The sequence below is a fragment of the Passer domesticus genome, chromosome 5, assembly GCF_036417665.1.
Source record: "Passer domesticus isolate bPasDom1 chromosome 5, bPasDom1.hap1, whole genome shotgun sequence".
Taxonomy (NCBI): Eukaryota; Metazoa; Chordata; class Aves; order Passeriformes; family Passeridae; genus Passer; species Passer domesticus.
In genome coordinates, this window is record NC_087478.1 from 7,099,062 (window position 1) to 7,115,102 (window position 16,041).

General features: G+C 41.3%; 1 long non-coding RNA gene across 3 annotated transcripts in view; it reads left to right on the plus strand.

Annotated features, from left to right (window-relative positions):
- Positions 1 to 1,455: 1,455 nt before the first annotated feature.
- Positions 1,456 to 16,041, plus strand: part of LOC135301614 (uncharacterized) — a 47,905-nt gene continuing 33,319 nt past the window's right edge. For all 3 annotated transcript variants that reach the window (XR_010363390.1, XR_010363388.1, XR_010363389.1), the window contains exon 1: positions 1,456 to 8,263. This is a non-coding gene — a long non-coding RNA (uncharacterized LOC135301614). The remainder of the gene's footprint in view (positions 8,264 to 16,041) is intronic.

Here is a 16,041-nt window from a genome sequence, read left to right on the forward strand (position 1 = left end):
CTTGCACAAAGTGCTTCAGGCATTTCAACTGCAGGCAGCGGTGCAGGTACGCCGTGACATCCCACAGCCGCCGTTCAAATTCCCTCCTGCGCCACTGGGACAGCGGTACTGTGGTCAGCACGTGCATGACCACAGTCTTCCAGGTAGAGCAGGAAAACCCTGTGCCCCTCAGGATGCAGGTGAAGACCTGCAGGCATTTCAGGTGCAAGCTCTGACAGGGCAGCTGCCTGGCGATGTGCTGGAAGAATTTCGCCTCTGCCACAGCGTACGTCTCAGGCCATGCTGTGCTTGTGATGATGTTTGCCTCAGCAGGCTGACTGCTCACAAAGTTGATGGAGGCCACCTTTCTGGGCCTCTGTGGGCTGGCTGATAACAAAGATGTCAGAGTCCCCTTGGCACACCCCAAAGAGCATCTCCACCATCAGGCTCTTCTTGCCTTTGCCTAACTGGAATTGGCAGGATCGGCTGCAGGGCTGAAACGCCAAGTGCCATGAGTACGACTGAAGCACATGGAACCATGAGCATCTCACCAGCTGTAAACATCTCTGTCTTCCTTCACCTTCATGTCACCATTCCCTTAAATGGCATAGTCTTCTTCATCTGCAGCCACAGGACTGCCTTCTCTGTCACTTCCACTGCTGCTGTAGTCAGCCTCCACAGCCTCATCAGTGTCTTCTCCATCTTCCCCTAGATCAACATTGTCTTCTTCCTCTTCTGTTTCCTCGTCGTCGTCTCCCAAGATGTTGCCGCTGCTGCTGGCCTCATGGCTCCTTCTCCTGCAGCTAAACCACAGGCCCAAGAGGAGCAGGACTCCAGCAAGAACCCAGAATGGCCACTGCTGCAGGGCACCAAAGAGCACGGCTCCCCAGCCTTCATCCAGGGCCCCCTGCTCTAGCTCCTGCAGCAGCCGAGCCATCTCCTGGTCCAGCAGCTCCTGACGCTCCTGCATACGCTGGTGCGTAGCCTCATCCAGCCCATCTCCAGCCGGCTGGGGATGGATCAGGCTTTGCACGAGCACGAAGATCAATGATAGTAAAGCCATGGTCCGCAGGAGGACACACAGAAAGGGTTCAGTGGGGCCGGAATGGAGACAGACAATGGGGGTCAGCAGCCACAGGGATGTGGCGGCAGGAAGGAGAGGGCCCCCGGCAGTTGCAGGCGCGAGGTCTGCACCGCTGCTGCCCAGCAAGCGCGGCGCCCTCAGCAAGGTGCTCCCGCCGGGCGCTGGGCCCTGAGTGCGGGGACAGGAGCACGGCCCGGTAGCGGAGCCTCTGCCCCAGCCCTCCTCCACCCCCAGTCCTCCTCCAGCTCTGTCTCCTCGCTGCTGTGCACTCACCGCTCGCCCAGGCTCTACTGGGGCAGCAGCACGCGCTCTGGCCTTTTATAGCTGCCCCCATTGTGACGCGGCCCTGGTGCTGTCACAGAACCCAGAGCGCATCACCCAGCCCCGCCCGCCCTCCCCAGCCCGGGCAGGGAACTCATCATGGCCCTGGGCACACAAAGCCCCAAGAGACACCAAGTGCAGACCCATCACTTGGGAACCTGGGAACCCCAGAGCTTCCCTTGACATAGCAGGCACAAGTGCCCTCACACACAACTCTTGTCAAATATAAATTTGAGTGACATGACCCATGGATGTTTTCATTATACAGGTGTAAGCTTTCATTTATTATTCAAAGTGGAACTTTTCTGCTACTAATATTGATATTTATTACTGTGGTGGTGCATCTCCCCCCCACCTTACTCCTTGCCAGGCTTCAGTGTGGTCTGAGAAATACTTGTTAGCCCTTGGCCTTGACACATCCCCAGGGATCAGCTCTTTCTTTTTTTGGGTGATGTCAAGCACACCCATTTGTGACAATTACTTCGGGGACAACATGTCATATCAGCTAATATTTATTTACTGATTTAGTCAGAAATAAATCCACAGTGCTTGAATGATGCACAGAAAGTTGTAACATCATCCAGTCTTAAGGCCTACACTTACTTTACACCAGCACTGTCATGCCTCACAGGTCTTTTGTGAAAATAAAGATGTGTTGGGGTTTCTCTTCTAAATTAGGAACACTTCCAAAGATCTGTTTATTGACTGACAAAAGATCACACACAACCAACTTATGGTTTGCACAGCAGCATAAAAATCCTCAGGCGCATACAAACTTCTTCTTACACCAGAGATGGCTGATCAATAGTCTGGCTGAAGATTGGGCAAGCCACTGTAATCAAGAATGCAAGTTTTAAAATGGAAAAAGAAAAGTCCTTGAAAAACAGAACTTCTGAAGCTTAGCTCATTCCACTCTAATGTGCTCTCCCCCAAAAACACGTGAAGATGTGCCTCTCCTGCCACTTGCTGCAACTGGCTACCCTAGCATGACAGCCATTCTGAGGGAAACTCTTTTTTGTATGGGATGTAGACATGTCTGCATTTGGATGCCCTCCTGGGTACAAACCTCCTCCCTTGTTTTTTTCTGGTTGGAGATCCTTGCTACTGCATGTGATGGAGCTGTTTCTTGGGAAGAGTTTCTCTGATGCTGATCACAGCACAGCGGGAGGTTTTTGCTCCCTTGGGCTTCTCAAATTCTTTTTGGATGATCTCTTTACCAGCTGAGGGCTGACAGAGCACAGAACGTCTGAATAATTGCCTTTCTCTTCTCCACCCATGACACAAGAGCCTGGCTACACTCAGAAAACAGTTTTCTGAACCATCCTATTTAATAACAAACAATGCCTTCTATATTCTGCCATCTAAATGAGGTCGCTATTGAACAGCTTCATGTCCCAAGTGTTACCTAGCAGGGAGGGAAGCAGAGCAAGACAGGATCACAGCAGCCACTGATCAGTCACTCACAGGCATCACCAGGAAGAAACAGGAGAGAGCCATGGATTTCACAGGCTACTGTATTTCAGCAACCCATATCATATGTCTCTTTTGATGACAAGCTTCCAGTCTCATCACACTGTTCACCTGAGGCACATGAGTAGCTAAAATGAAGAATAGGAGAGAAAATTTCTTCTGACCTCCAGTCACTTGAGCATCAGAGAAGAAAAAACCTCTGCCCTGCTCGAAGGGAGGTGGTTTGTAGACTTACCTATAACTAAAGCTATTCTGAAAGCCCACATTATTAGACCCAGAGTGATAAAGAGCCTATGAAATTGCTGACCTTGGGAAAAAGGCAGCTTTAAATGAACTCTGCTACTCCTACTCTCTCCCCTTACAGCTTCAGATTGAAATGCTTAGGACCAGCTAAAGAAAAAAGTAATTTCATTCATGCCCTGGTCAACCATTTCTCAGTTTCTTGTCCCTCCCAAAGCACCAGCCAGTAAAACACAGAAAAAGCAAGATACCCATGGTAAGCTTTCAGTGGAAATACTGGCAAAATCCTCTTGGACTGCAGTATTTGAAGAACCTGAGGTCAACTCACTCACTGTGAATCACTGTTACTGCTCTGCTTAGCTGACCACCTCAGCTCAGCTCAGCTCAGCTTAGCAACCTCCCAGCTACTTTCAGCTCCGTAAGTCCATGCAATCAGAAAGGCATGAGTCTTACAAAAAAAAAAAAAAACAGACATGGGGAATGAAGTGTGGAGATTAGTCCACACTCTGAGGAACAGGCAACACTAACAAACAGTCTGGCAATAGCTTGTGTCTAGAAGCTGTGTACCTTCAAAACCACCTCAGGGGTTTGAGACTTGTGCTGACTTGCACAAAGGAACCCACTCCACCCTGCAGCAGTGGGCTCCTTCTTTCCAGGCTGGATGGAGACATGCCCTGCATTTTGCAAGCGTGTCCAGGTGTTCAGAAAGGAACATACTGATCATATTTAGCACCTTAAGGCATGCAGCTCTTCCTTTCTCAAAGTAAGCTTTGTGAAATTATAGGTAGTGCTATCCCTACCTTTCCCAACAAATTACCCTCATTATATTGCAGTTGCCTTCAAAATACTGCCACTCCTCTGTTTCAGACTTTGCTTCCCTCAGAAGGATGCAACAAATAATTGGAGCAGTTGCAAGGACCTGCACCTGCAACTTTCAACTAACTGCATCTTCAGAAAGGGTTCTGGCAACAGGCCATTTTTTGGACATGAATATGCATGCTGAGGCAAGACAGATGACTTTGCTACATCTTATAGCCCAGATCTCTGTGGCTGGAGTCACAGTTCTTGAGATAAAATGAAAAAAAAAAAAAATAAAAATCAGGGAATGTATTTTTGTCAAATGACAATGAATTAAATCTATTGTGGGCTCTCATTCTTTTTAAGAGCAGAGTTGCATATACCTGAAAAACAGGTTTGTAAAGGAAAGGCTTCCAGACACTACTTTATAAGAACAATAACAGGCACCACTGTGTTGAAGGCACAGATAACAGCCCAGTTAAGGAGGGTTTTCTTTCATTGTAGTCACACACAATTTAAAACCAGCTCCTTACTTGCTTTGTCATGTTCATTGTGAATTTTTCCTTCTAGGAAAATGTAAATAATTGTTTTCTATTTAGGTTTCTCATTAATTTGCTGTTACTTTGTAACCATTGCTATTCACAAATTAGATTCTTAACCATTGAAAATATGAAGAACATCATGGTTTCGGTGGAAGAGAGTGATGTCAAAAATAAAAAAAAAAACATGGATTGTTTTTACTATTCACATCTATTACTATTTTGACAAATAAATTTTATTGTAGTTTGACTTGATATTTGATTTGAATTGATATTACCTGTAGATTTCATAGGTCAGCATATTCATTTATTTTTCTTTGGTTCTGCCAAGAAACCCACTCATCCTAATTCTTAATAACAACACCTTTCATCTTTTTTTATGTTTTGTAAGTTATGAGCGGAAAACAAATTGTCAGTGAAAAATGTTACTTCCTTACTATTCTCTATTTCCCCCCTTTCTTTCTTCCTCAGCACAACTGAAACAGTTGATTTAGTTCAGTAGTTCTGGAAACAAAGATAAAAACTGTCTTAACAATCCTGATAGCCATCAGTTGTTCAGCAGATATTACAAGACTGTCTTATCTCCTAATTAATCAGGAAAGCACAAGTTGCACTTTCTGGGCTTTCCTGAAATGCAGTGAATTTCTGTTTTAGTTGTGCATACAACTTTTGATTCTAGAGAAGCAAGATGATGGTGGGAAGATCTTCCATGGAAACCACTATGCAGCTTCCTGACCAACAAGTTTCGAAGTCTCTGATCCTGAAATCTGACTTCATTAAGGGTAAATACAAACAGCTACAGTGCTACAATGAAGCCAGTGAAGGTCTTCTTGAGTCTGTGCATTGTAATAGATGATGGTAATGGGAGAGCTAAAATAAAATGCTTGCAAATCCACAATATAAAATCAGCATATGAAAAGGAAAGACCTGAAAGATTTAAGAGCCTGTAGGAACAAAACCTGATGGCAACTTGTTTCATCACTCTCAAAACCTATAGTAAAATTTTAAAAATTGTTCTCATGAGGTACTATGAAGGTGAAGGTTTAAATGTGTGAAGAGAAAGGAGGAGGTGTTAGGGATGGCATAAGTGTGCTGGATTAAGTGATTTGGCTCCTAAGAAGCTGTGTTGAGTGATGAGGAAGGGACAAGTAAAAATGAGGAATTTCATTCTAGCCAATGAAACATTAAGCAGAAGAAATGAAACATTACATGAAGAGTTCATTCTCTTGCAGCTTGATCCCTCCCTGCTGAATGTAAGGGCAATAAATACTTCAGGGTTTTCAGGAGAGAATGCACTGAAAATTTTTGTTCCAGGAACTGTTGTATTCTTTTATCAGTGATGATGTGTGCTGCACGTAAACAGTTGCCAGGAAGGGTAAAGTGATAAGAAAAGGTTAAATTTACTGATGAAAAAAAATTGCACAGTTAAGGCTTAAAGAAATTCAAGTCTGAGACATTATTTTGAGCTAATGCCAGCATGTTTCCTTCTTCATAGTCTGAGAAGAGCCACCTTGTTGCTGTGCTCACATATTTTCAGCTTTTGGGATAGAAACCTGCTCCTTTAGAAAGGATCTAAAAGAGCCTCTACTAAACCTGAATAGAGCTTTTGCTCTGCTATTTCTGAACACCTTGTTCTTATGAGGAAAAGTTTTTCTGTGAAAGGAGATCTAGGGAACTTCTAGGCCATAATGGAGATGGGAGTGAAACAAGATTGAAGTACAGTAGGGAAAAACAATTTATTTGCTGTATTCTTTATGCTCAGATCTTTCTGAACAAATAACTGTGTATGCAGAAGCAGCCAAATCAACCATTTGGTCTTGACTTCTTCCTTCCTCCTGTCTTGGATAAAATGTACAACAATGAGCATGAGGGAGGCCGGGAAATGGCAGATGTAATAGTGAGTTGCTGTCATGCTTCCTATCCCTTTCAAAAGTGTGGCATAATAGTATCTGAAGGCCTCTGATTGTTGAGTTGAGACCTTCAACATGGCTATCTTGCCTTTAGGACACTCAGAGTTATGAAGGATGGGTATCCACATTGTCACAATGGCCCTTTCTCGGTGATTCTTCCTGAAGGGGAGTGTGACTCAGCCAGCCTGAACATTTCTCCCTGCATTTGCACCCATGAAACACAATGACAATGGAGCAGATGCAGCCTTTATGAGATTTGACCTGTGATTCATAAGAGGTGATCCTCGCTTTCCAGTCTGCTCCTCTTCCTGAAGCCTTCCTGCTCAGATTTGATTGATCACTGAATGCATTTTCCAGATATGCTTTTTTGCTTTTATTTCCTCTCTCCTTATGCTTCCTCATTTCTGAAATGAAGCAATGAGGGGGAAGAAATGAACTGTAAAAGAAGCACAAAAGCAGAGATTTGTTGAATGACTACAGCATACTCAAGGAGCCTTCAGGTAAGAATGGAGTAATTGGACAACAAAATATCATATGATTTCAGGACACGATGTGACAAGCATTCAAATGACCTTGAATTATACGTATTCAGATCCTTCTCTGGGACCTCTTTCTGTATCATTTAGCTCAAAATGAAATATGCTTTGTTCCTTTAGGCATACAGGGGTTTCTCAGATATCCTTCAGGCTGTGTTTAGAAGGAGGGGAGGATACACATTTGTAGCCTGTCCTGGCAAGTGTGACAGGTCTGTGACTGCCCTCATAGCTGCTCAGTTTCCTCTTCCTCTCATGTGGTTTTTATAGATCTGCATCCAGTCCAGCTTTTCTCAGCTCACCAGTCTTCCTGAACATATGTCCCATTGGGTCCTTGACTTTCAGTGCGTTCCAGGAAATGGTTTTGGTTTTAGAGTTGCTCTGAGTTTTTATCTTCTTGCAAAAGTTTAGGCTACCATAGTACTTCTCTGAAAATTCAGACAAATGAAAGGATTGGAAATAAGGCATAAAGAATACAAGACCAGTGTGGTGCCTGAGATCTTTCCTGTATGTTGTATATTTCTTAACCAGGAGACATAGAACCTCTTCCTTTTCCTTTTTCTGAGTCCTCTGGTTAGGCTGAAAGAAATCTCTCTGCAACACAGGGTTGCACACAGTGTGAGAGTCTCAAAACTCTGTGACTAATGAATATGCAGGGGATGGGAATTCTGACTAATGAAGATGCAGGGGATGGGAATTCCTTTCTAATCACAATGTGAAATCCACGACAGCTTTTAAAGAAACATTTTTAGAGATAGGCTGATTAGTACTGCTCTGTTGCTTAGAAATGTCTAAGAAGTAGACTGTATCTAGATTATTTTAAAATGTGTTAGTCTGTCAAACTGTATGGAGTATCCAAAATGTGTTTTGTATCTGTGTAATTACAAATAACACCAAATATGAGATGCATCACTTGGGTGTCTCTACATTGTGTTGGCCACATAGGACATTCATTTTCTTAATGTTTCTTTTTTGCCGAAGATTTTATTTTACATACTGTGACAGATGAGTAATGCAATGGTTGACTCTCACAATTAAAAAGCAAATATTATCTATACATGTTAAGAGAAGTTTTACAGACTTATGTTTTACCCTGCTTGCCTTGTCAGGGGGTGGCCTGGGTTCGGGAGGGTTGGCTTGTTGCTATGGCAGCAAGCAACTGGCTTCCAATCACGATTTAAGGAAGTGAACTCCACCACTGGACAGCAAAGAAGGAGTTGAAGGACAGAACTTTGGGAGGGGCTAAAGGGTTAAAAGGTGAAACCTCCATTATGTGGATGAGCACATGGTGGGAAAGATCCTCTGCTTCTGGAGCTGTAGTATTTTCTCTATTTAGTCTTCTGTTATATTTTTGATAAGGTTTTAATAAACCTTCTTAAATTTGTGGAAGTAAGTATTATTTCTAACAATACCTTTTTAGAGCCTGCAAGTATTAGATATAATATTTATTAAAAAAAAAAAATCAGATTTACAGAATTCTCCTGACATGCATACATCATTTCACATAAATAAATTTTGAATACACATCTTAAGACAAGTTTTGCCCAGATGTAACTAATGTAGTGTAATTATGAAAATTCTTCTGTGTTGTGTCTTCAGGAAGGAAAATCCTAAATCCTCCACCATTTATTCAAAACTATGCTTTTTTTTTTTTTTTTTTTTTTTTTTTTTTTTTTTTTTTTTTTTTTTTAAGCAGCATATGTCATTAGTAAACTTAAAATATGCATTGGAAGTGCCTACCTCAGGGTTGTGTTGCTTTGTCCCTCTCCTGTCCCTGAACATTGAAAGTGAGTTGGAGTCCTTTTAAAGTTTATACACAGTTGTAAAGACTTTGAATCAGTGAAATTTGCAGCCACTTGAGCAAGTTTCATCTCTTCTTTCAGTGGAAGAGGAAAGAAAGGTGAATGTTGCCTTGATTAGAAGAACATGAATAGGGAAGATCTGTGGAAAGTCAATAGTGACTTTTGTCTCCTTTCCTTTGACTTAAATGCCTTTAAAAGAGGTTTGTATCCAATAGAACACAGAGTGTTACAGTCCTGCTGCAAAACAGAGAAAACATCCAGGGAACAGCACTCACTTCTGCACCAACAGCCATGTATTGTTTGAACCTTTGTCATAGGGAGGCTACTCTCCCATCCAGGGAAGGTGGAAAAAGCACAACCTAGACTTTTTCATGCACACAGAAAGCAAGGTCTCTTCTTCCTTTGGGCTTATCTTCAAAAGTCTTCTATTGCATCACGTCTTCCTATTGCAGAATCCTCATAGCGGGGTTGAGTGCAGTATGGAATTCAGTCTGCCTCACGTGCCAGCCATTGTACTAGGCTTTTTTTTTTTTCCCTTCTCTTTACTTACTTGTTTCATACTCATCTTTCTGTGGCTTTGACTTTGACATAAATATTTATAGGCTTTTGGATTTCTTTTTGCTGTAAGCGATTGTTTTTAATCAGTATAAGCTCCTGGGAAGTCACTGGTCCAGAAACCAAAATGTACTTTTCCCTATGTATGATAGCAGAAGAGGAACATAGGAATCTGTTCCCACTTCTCAACTAGGAGTCATTTCCTTTGCTCTCTGTACTAATGCTTCTCAGACTGAGGCCAAGAAAGCTGTGTAGATTTTATATCTGCACTTTTGACCCCCATAAGATAAGTGAATATGGACAAAGATGTTCTGTGTTTTATCCTAGTGAACAAGGAATAGAGAGGAAACTGTGACTATTTTCAGAGTAGTTACACTTTAAAATCACAGAATTATTGGATGGTTGGAGCTGAAAGAGACATTTCAGATCATCTAGTTTTAATCCTCCTACCACAGACAAGGACACTTCCCACTGGATTAGGTTGCTCAAAACCCCATCCAACACAGCCTTGAACACTTCAGGGGTGGGGCATCCACAGCTTCTCTGGGCAACCTGTGCCAGTGCTAAACCATGCTCGCAGAATGCTTCCTTCTTTATATCTATCTAAATCTACCCTCTTTCAGTTTAAAGCCATCTCCCCCTTTGTCCTATATCTACATGTCCTTGGAAAAAATCCCTCTCCAGCTTTCTTGTAGACGCCCTTTATGCTCTGGAAGGCCATTATAAGACCACTTTGAAGCCTCGTTTTCCCCAGGGTGAAGAATCTCCTCAGCCTTTCCTCATAGGAGAGGTGTTCCACAAATCATCTTAGTGGCCCTCTGGACTCCAGCAGAGTTTTGTCCTTCCTCTGCAGAACCCCATTACTTTCATGATGCTAGTTCACTGTTGAGCAGGAGAATCAATTATCTTTTCAAACCAAGCATTTCCAACTCCCAGGTGCCACCTCCATGCTCCATACCCACACTGTGGTTTAGCCTGTGCTGCCCCAGGTGTGGCTGTCCCATCACTGATCTGCTGGTAGCAGCATTTTGTAATTACTCTGTTCACAGTACCAACCACAGACATTTACAGACAGGGGTGTAAATACTGGATTCTCATTTTCACCCCTGAGTATCCTAGTGGAAGGTGGGAGGAGGGTATGTTGTGGACAGTTGTTGCTTGGGAGAAAGAGGTGATAGTGTGGGAATGGAAAACCAGAGGTCATACACGTGCTGCTGAGGCCTGTCACAGGGCCAGTACTCTGGGCTTTTCTGAAAGGGTCTCGTGGACAGTCCTGGCACAGCAAATTAAACCTGGGATCCTTTCCCTAAAACTTTTCATCCCTTAGATACATCCATTTCCAACACATTCTTCATTACCCTGTAATAATCCAAGAGAGATAGGATTCATATTGATCACAGCTGTCTGTTTCTTCAAGCTTCCAGAAGCCACACGTTCATCTCCAAAACAACACATCTGCCATGATATTATCATGGGAATTTTCAGGGTATTTATATTGATCTGACTGAGGATGATAAGCCCTTTGCAGTGTAGTCTCCCTTCATGAGAGCCCTAAGTATCTAGTGATGTTCTTGCAGCTTGGGTACACAATAGCCACTGTGATGGCAGATCTTGAAAATGTGAGATCTGATGTAAAAGGCAGATTTGAATTTTGTCAAATACATGAGTATCCCCCCTGCACTGATTGAACCATTTAGGCATTTGGAGAAATATCCCTTTGACAAGAGTGCACATCCTGTGTTTTCTAAAGCATTCCAGTGCACATGGGAAAGGAGCTGTTTGATCTCATCCTTACTTGTATTTCTTGCTACAGTTACCTCCATAGGTCATTTAATGTTAATTTACAAAAGGAAAATAATGCTTCACACATTGGCTTGTGGTGCTTTCTCCTCATGTCTCTGAGAAGTGTGATCATTTTGCTGTAAATAATGTGAATGGTACAGTACAGTAAGTGTTAATTTGTAAAACTGTGTAGCTCCACCTGACCTAGATCCCCAGAATCTCTCCCCATGCATCTGCAAGTGCTCCTCATGCTAATGAGGAAAGCATGCTCCTTGGAGAGGAAATACACACATCATGCTTCACATCTTAAAGTACTCAAGATGTTTTTTTGACATGCCAGAGATAAGTAGCACGAGACACAAATACATCCAATACTTGATGAGGTACCATACTGCTTGATGAGATACCAAAATATACACAAATCCATTATCACTCAGCTGTCTTCCACTACACATGCTGAGGCTATCAATAATCACACTTGGTTTGGATTTCTGGGTAATATCCTGAGTTGAATTCAAATACAAGTATAACCTGGCACTAAGACTTTTTTCCTGCACTACAGGAAAAGCAGAGCTAATTCAAAAATGTGTTGGATTCACTGTGAATTTTGAAGTGTGTATCTGCAACTACTTGCTGCAACTGGATTTTTTTTTAAGTTTTACACCCTTTTTCTTCTCAATTTTTACAGCTCTGACCTAGAAAATACAGAATAAGGAGTTAATAATTTAGTTTTCTTATATTTATGATAAAATTGACAAAAAGCCCCAGCATAAATTGAGTATTACCTTTTTTTTTTTTTTCCTAAGAGGTGTGGCCTTGGTTAGCTGCCTTTGACAAGCAAACCAACAGAAGCTTGATTAGACTCAAAGGTCATGCTAGATCAAGAATAATATTTAAAGAATTAAAATAAATATAAGCAGCCAAAAATATTATAAGCATTTTAATGAAGTCATAGAATTCAAAAGAAAATAAATTATTGACTGGCAGACCGAGCACTTGGAAGCTTGCAGCTGGCAAAGAAAATAAGCAAATGTGTTCTTTGCAGTATTTTGAAATCATAGTTTACTCCAATAGTTTAGAAATAGGGCCTGTAATAGGACCTGTAATCCTTAGCCAGTGCCTAGCTGGTTATGTTTTCCACATTGCCAGTGAATCAGAAAGCAAACTCCTCAACAGCACTGCAAATTCTTGTGGGTTTTGTACTCATGTTACTATTTTTGCAAGGTCTGACTCCTGATCTACCTGTTTGTAAAAAACTCTTATTCATGCCAATAAACACAGATGTAAGAAGAATGCTGTATTTTACCTAATTTCTGTGTTGAGTAAAACAGAACAAAATTTGGTTATAAGTAGTATAAAATAATCACTATTTTAAAAATCTCCATCTGGATGTATATACTACATTCAAAGAACTGCTCATAATCACCTGGAAATGGACATTATTTGCAAGACACATGGATAATATTGCAAAATCCATTCTTGGGCTGAGAGCAAAAATAATAAACCAACCTAAGTACTATACTGCTCTGGGTTGTAGGCATGACCAGGGAGAATAAAAGTATGAAATAACACAGTCCATCCCAAGTTCTCCTTGACGTGTCAGCAGGACTCAGAATCAGATCATTACATGCCCCCTTGCACAAGTGTATTGCAATCCTGTTTTATTGTGTGAGCCTCTCTTTCCTGCAGTACGGCTGCATCCAGCAGAGCACAGGATGAGCTTACATTCATACAGGATGGTATTCTGTGAGTGAGACTGCTGAGATTCCTTTCCATTCCTTACCCTTCAGTATAACACTATGCCTCATTTATTCCACACTATCTGAGATTTCCACAGAGGAAATCTTGTTTGATGTTGTCCCTCTGTATTTGTGCACATCTTCAGCAAGGACCAACTCCTCCTTAGCTCCTAGTTTGGGGCAAAAACATGGAGAAAGGAGAGATTAAGCCACTTCCTTTGTATGATAGAAGGAGCGAACACTAAGGGCTTAAAAAATACCCAGGTCTCTCAGATTTCACTCTAGAGCCATAATTCAGTTAATCTTTTCTGTTCTTGGTGTTTTAAACCCCTATTCCTTGTGGTCTCTGCAATGGATTTGCTAGTCTTGGTACTAAGAGTACCAAGACTAGCAAATACCATTTCAGGACTGTGCTAAGTTTGGCGTTCCCTGCTTAACAAGGAGCTGCCTGTGAGCACTGTGGAACTCAGTGGGTTCATGTAGCAAAAACCCAGCAGCGGGGCTAGGATCACTTTGGGATTTAATGGTACTTTCACAGTGTCGCTGGGACAGACTCAGAGCGGTTGTGTTGAATTGTGCAGTGGTAGAGGAAAGAAGAAATTTCACTTTGGGCAAATATTGAACAGTCTGGAGAAAGGACTGCAGTGAAATGATAGAACTGATTCTATGATTCAGTGCCAAGACGGTAACAACATAAGTGAAAGTGTCTTGTGGTGCCAAAGGACTCTGCTTCCCCTAGCTAGTCCTATATAAAGGGAAGCAGGTATTTTGAAAAAGGGGTTTTACCACTTCTGGTATTTGCTGATTCCTAGTGCTGGGATAGAGCAACTGTCCAGCTTTTTCCCCTAATTCTGCTCCATCCTCATAGTGCTCTAATTGCTCCATTTCCACTACAACTTTAATTCACGGGGAGAATGGGGAGGCCTTTTCTTCTTGCAGGTAATGCAAATTTCCTACAGGGCAATGTGTTAACTTTCCTGCAGCACTGTCATGAAGAATTTCTCTGCAATACCTGACATCTTCCAGTATTGCCATCATTTGGCTTTGACAGGCTTGAGAAGTGGGCTGATGTGAAATGTGTGAAGTTTGCACTTGTTTGCCAGTAAGTCTCTGACCTGCCTATTACATTTCAAGTGTCTGCCATCCAAATCCTTCAGTCATAATGTGTTTGAGATTCAGCAGTAGCCTTCCTAATAATGCAAAATGCTATCCCTTATTTTTGAAGATTGGATTTTCTGGGGAAAAAATCATTTTGGACTACTGCTTGGACTTAGAAGAAACAAGCTATTCCAGATGAAAAATTAAAACAGAGAGGTAAATGGACCTGAAAGAGGTCTCAGAGAAATCTTTGTGTAGCTTTAGGCATAGGGATTGCTGACTATAACAAACATGCATTTCATTGCAGCTTCAACTCCAGCTGGGAGCCAGCTATGCACATTGTAAAGTAATACAGGGTGAAAAGACAGTTGTGTGGTAAAAACAAAGCATCAGGATGGACTAGGCACTGAAATAAGCTGTTTGGTCTGTTTCTCTCTCCTTTTGAATAACTACTTGTAAAATTACTGTAGTACTTGCACACCTCTTGGAGGTAATGGATTGATAAGCTGATTTAATAGACTGCTATTTTAGGTGGAGTACAAAGTGCCAAAACATTATTTGAGACAATGAAGAGAGTATTTCCTGTCTGTCTTTAGCATAATTCTTAATAATTTAGCTAAAAATGTTTCAGATGGTGACAAGTTTAGCTAGTATAACTGGTATAACCACAAGTGTTTAACTGTGTTTAACTGTACTGTTTTGACCACTGATAGGCTTTTGGGTTTGGTTTTTTAATGGTTATTAGTTTATTAGGTTGGTTTTATAGATACCCACATTAAAAAAAAAAAAAAACAAAAAAACATAACGTACCAAAAGTCTTCCTGGGTTATCTGCATAGCCCAGAGAAGAGTGTCATCCTCCAAACAGTCATTCTGAATTTTGAAATTAGATTTTCCTTTGAAACTGGCTTTCAAAAGAGTATTTGCTGACTATTCAGTGACTACAGGATAATTAAATACTGGATGCAGCTCCCCAGGTTTCAGTGCCTGATAGGTACATCTTCACCTGAACTAGTCATGTAGGCTCAGTGGGGAGAAATACTTCAGAGTATAAAATAAACATTTCTCACAAAAGACACACATTTGTCCAAGCAGCCATAAACTGAATTTATAGAGTAGCTATTAAGTGTTTCCACTGAAGAAGTCTCAAGTTATATTCCTAATGTTTAAATACCTCTTTATTCTCTGTCCTCTACCTGTCCTGCTATGAAACAGATGTCCTGATTATCCTTAGCATTTAAGAGACAATACCTTGATTTTCCACACAGCTTGAAATAAAGATTATTATCCCCAAAACATAAGTATATAATTTGGTCTGTCTCTTACTCTGAAGTGACAAAACTTTTGTTGAACCAACTTCTCAGGTTCAGGATTTAATTTTTAGGAAGGAATGCCAAACCCAAAAAGACCAGAACTTGGGGAAATCTGCCCAATTTAGAAGAGGAACACGAGGCTTGGCTCTTTTCGTGCCAGATGCAAAGCTTATCCTCCACATTGTTGGCAGTTCTACTCTAGGCCTCTCTTTTTTCTCTATCTCCCACACGCCTTCTCTCCCTTCCCCCACCTCTGAAAAAGTTTTACCAGGTTTGATTTCCCTTCTTTCACCATCAGAAAAGAAACACTGTTTCCAGTCTAAAATCTGTGAAAAAAACAGAAGATTTTTCTTTTTCAGATCAGTGTGCTTATAAGTACCCTTAGCATCAGCAGACCAATAGAATAGTTTTGTTTGAGTGGCCAGAAGTCTCTGTTTAAGAAGGGAAAAATATGCACTGCAGCAAGCATTAAATAAAAAAAAAACCCAAACCCCCAGAAATACTTATGAAATGGAAATTAAGCTAGTGTTTCAAAACAACTTCTTAAAAAAAAAGTTTCATTTCATTTTCTGGCTTCATTCATTTTTCTGTTTCTATGTGTTCCAATTGTTTTTTGTTTTGTTTCATTTTTTTTAAGAGATGTATTGAATTCTTTTTGCTGAAGATACTGCTTTGTGGTAAACAGAATTTGATCCCTCTTTTTCCAATCCTTTTCTCAGGATAAAGAAAATTATTCTAATGCTTTCTGATTTTTGTTTAATAAGAAGTTCACCCACATCTTCCAATTTTCTTTCTTTCAAAACATCAAATAATGAAGCAATTCTCCTCTGAATGTTGCTTTCACCTTCATTTTTTACTCCTTTTAAATATTACTCTCTC